Source organism: Histoplasma capsulatum, genomic scaffold (genome assembly GCF_000149585.1).
Source record: "Histoplasma capsulatum NAm1 scaffold_1 genomic scaffold, whole genome shotgun sequence".
In the NCBI taxonomy this organism is placed as follows: Eukaryota; Fungi; Ascomycota; class Eurotiomycetes; order Onygenales; family Ajellomycetaceae; genus Histoplasma; species Histoplasma mississippiense.
The window spans coordinates 1,538,797-1,542,702 of record NW_001813982.1 but is presented as its reverse complement, the minus strand read 5'-3'; positions in this window follow the sequence as shown (position 1 = coordinate 1,542,702).

Genomic DNA, 3,906 nt, shown 5'->3' with positions numbered 1-3,906 from the left:
TCTCACTTGACTTGACGGTGATGATGATGAGGAAAAATGCCAGGAATCGCAATCGCAAACCTAGGTCAGATTTGGTCTAAAGTTTACAACATGAGACCACGGTAGCGTTGCAAAGAACTGCATTGTTTATATAGGTTGTTTATTCGCGGCTCTGGAATCTCGCCGCTGCGTTCGCTGTTCGAAGGGTCGTGGCTAATTTTGTTTTCGTATATCACTTTTACATCCTTCTCCTCTGGCACAGGGTTGATTCATAGACTCGACATCTTTTTTTTTTTTCTTTCAACCGGTATGGGTTGTCACCTGCTTATGGGATTAATTAGATGCTGACTTTTTATCAATGGTTTAATCTATATTTGTATATGATGGAAACATGGAAGCCGGGCTGAAATGGAAATAGGGGCCGGCCCGACGGAACATCCCCGAGGGATCCTTCCTGGCAACCCAATATTTCAACGGAAAAATAACCGAAAGGAGACTTATCATTGTAAGCGCATGATGTTTTACATTTTAAAATTGAATGCCTCAAACATCTGTTGCTACTTCTATTAACAGTTGTCGTGTTCGGATAAATGGGCTCCCACAAACTGAAAGGAGGGGTGCGGATCTGCACTGCTGGAGCACAAAGATGGAGAGTATTATTACGTCCAAACTACGTCGCATGTCAACTTCCATGAGGAATTGACGCCATTTTGCTACAGCAGACGAAAAGTCGGGTGCACTGGTTGCCAAAATATTTCTGAGAAACACTTGATTCAGGGAACTTATAACAAGCCATTAACACAATTCTTTCAATGAAACCAGGTGAGAAAAGCAGGTTAAGGAGTTAAATGAATAAAATGAAATAAAACAAAGTGTTCTTCCGCGCTATCCCTCAGTTTGGAAGTCCAGAAACCTGATTCCCAGCTGTATCGCGTCCAATTCTCGGCTTTTGCGGGGCTCTACCATGAACCTGAGACTCTTCTCTTTTGGTATCTTCAACAGGGGTCGTGGCGCCCCAGTTCGCGTCCTGGTACCCTGCTTCACCAGGTGTTGTTGATGCATCGGATTCATCCGGGGTAATGGGTGGGTCACAAGCCATCTGGTGTTGAGATATTGATTGATTTCGAGATTGTGCTGCAAGCTCTGCGTGTCGTTTATTTTCCAACTTAATAAATTCATCCCTTTTTTGCTTTGCCCAATCTCGAGCATTCCGGATCGCGGACACCCCGCGCACAAATGTTTCCAGGTCAATGGTGATCGAAAGTCAGGAGCGAACTGAAAAGGCTCACGGGGCTTCTTCCTCAGCTCCGCATGAAATTGTCGAGTGAGAGGCCGACGATTCTGGGACGATCTCTGGCACTGGTTCCTTCGGTCCAACTCTCTCAACGCACTTTTAGTGAACCAAACGTTTGACAGGTTATCCCAATGTGCTGATTCTATATTGTTGAGTTTCTGCCTTTTAGACCTAGGTGGGGACGTGGTGTAAGGATATTGCTCAGGGGACTGATGTTTGTGAGGTGGATTGGTAGTCACCGGGCAACGCATATGGTGGTTGCCATCACCTGTTTGCGCCTTGGCCATTCCAGCATGCATAGAAAACTGAAGGATAGAGATAGGTCTCTATAATTATATGAGAGCGCTGCCAGGCGCGTAGCTGAGAGTTGTGAGAACTAGAAGCAGGCGTCAGACTCGTATCTTGTATTGAATAGCGAGGTGACCGTGGTGACAGGTCTTAGCTTTGCACCAATGGCTTGTATAGACAACATTCACCGCGGCCTATCCCTGTTCCCGAGGTGGCCCCCCTCTCCTGTGCAGGTACTGGGGATTGTGTAAGTAGATAAGCAAACAGTGGACGCGAGGGTCGTGTTGTTCCAAGATCGTGGTGGAACGAAGAACAAATAAATATAAGTTGCCACCCGGGCAACTCGTGCCTAACACTAATCAGGGTCTCAAATTCTAGCTCAATGAATTGCTTCCTCCGAGGTGAAACACCGGGAGGGCCAGGGAACAAACGATGATTAGATATTCCCTCAAGTAATATGGTAGGTTATTGTTGCCATAGTTGTTCTACACGAGCTTCGGATAATTTGGGAACGTTTGCTGATATTCCTGCACCAAGGCAGCGTGGTTTGCTTGCGTTCTGCTATATTCCGTATGAATACGACTGAGGGAGTCGGCTACTTACAGAGAGGCTCATGCGAAACTGCTCTCTTTACCTTCGCTGCTAGTGATGATTCGTATGCGCGTTCTTGTTCCGAATAGCGTTGCTTAAACAACCAGACATAAAGAAAATGGCAGGAAAAGCTGATGAAAGAGATATCACTGCGCGCAGTGACACTATCCGCCCATGACTTGCGGCTTAGGGCTGTGAAGGGAAATGCCGCAGGGTCAATTTGCCATTATTTGTTTGCTCTGATGCCCCACTTTCGGTGCTATCCTTTCTTGACAAAGAGCCTGTATATAATGTTATATACCTTATTCACTCTTTTTCCTTTGCGTGCCATGTCCACTTGCATGTTCTGTCCATGTACTGTACTGTACATACTTTTTACCTCTCGATCTCCAGAGAAGTGTTCAATCCAATGGGAAAAGGCCCTTGCTGCCCATTGTTCCCTCTGCCTTCCATCCTGAAGCATGGCCCGACCTCACACTACAGGTGAGGGTGGGGCGCGTAGGTGACGAAATCGTGAAAAGAGAATGCAATCCTTGGAGGGGTCATTCATTGCATACACAGTAAGTATTACATCCGTTGATGTATGAGATGGACTGATATTGGCACCTAGTTCATAAATCAGACTAGCACAACGGCTATATTGACATGCTGCCCTAATTTTGGGTATTATTCTGGTGCTTGGTAGCTACAGCTACCTGAACGGAGGTGTGGAGTAATAGTCCTTTTTGCACACGTTGGAAATTGAAATAGAAATCTCAATGGCGGTTCAAATCATTCAAATCTTGCCCTCATTGGAGAAGTTATGGGGCTTGAACTTACCCTTGTTTTGGCAGCCACCTAACCAAACGAACGAGTCCCAATTTCGGAGGGGGTTGGTCAACATGGAATCCGCGCGTCTCATACAGAACTGTGAAACAAGACGCTGAAAACAGCTGATATAGACTACTAGTCAATAATGCCGGCAATATCAGCTGGGGATTTTTGAGTTGACATATATATTCTGCACATGGAGATCGCCAATGCCGTAAAACCAACGCAAGGATGACTTTAGTTTGCAAAAGAACATGAATGCCGTTTGAGATCGCTTTTCCAACACGCAGAGCATTTGGAGGGGCTGGGCTGGTATTGTCGGACGCCATAGAAGGACCTTGGGGCATTAAAGGTGTTGAAGGCATATATGTTTTTGCAGCTGCAATTTCCGAAGTCAAAGAAATAAGAATGTGATTAGTCGGTCCAATGCCAAAGATTTTACTCCGCGCTTTAGTTATTATTCCTGGTTGAATGAAGACAGAGTGGTAAAACCGAATTTGAATTGTCAACAAGGCCACCCTTATCGCACAACAACCTGAATTAGAGAATTTCAGAACTGCGAGGTAGTTTTCAATATCAGCAACCTGCCCAAGATTTGGACCTTCTGTTTTTCCTTCGATGATGTCACTCCCATACATCAGTTAGCACTAATTACACTGACTTGCTTCTCTGTGAGGATAGACTCTACTCCGAAAGGGTTCTCTGATGCACGAGAACTCGATACATGCACTCTCGGAGCAGGGAGGTTCAGAACATCCTTCAAACCAGGAGAGTTAGGATAAACGCGCAAAAAGAAACCAGGATAGAAGCGAAGCAGGCCATACCGGCCTTCGTCGCAACTTCACTACGATCTGTACGATCTGAAGCAAGTTACTGTCGATCGTTCCAAAACCAACGACCTGATGTAGACAATTCAATGTTTCAATGTTCATACTCTGAATCCG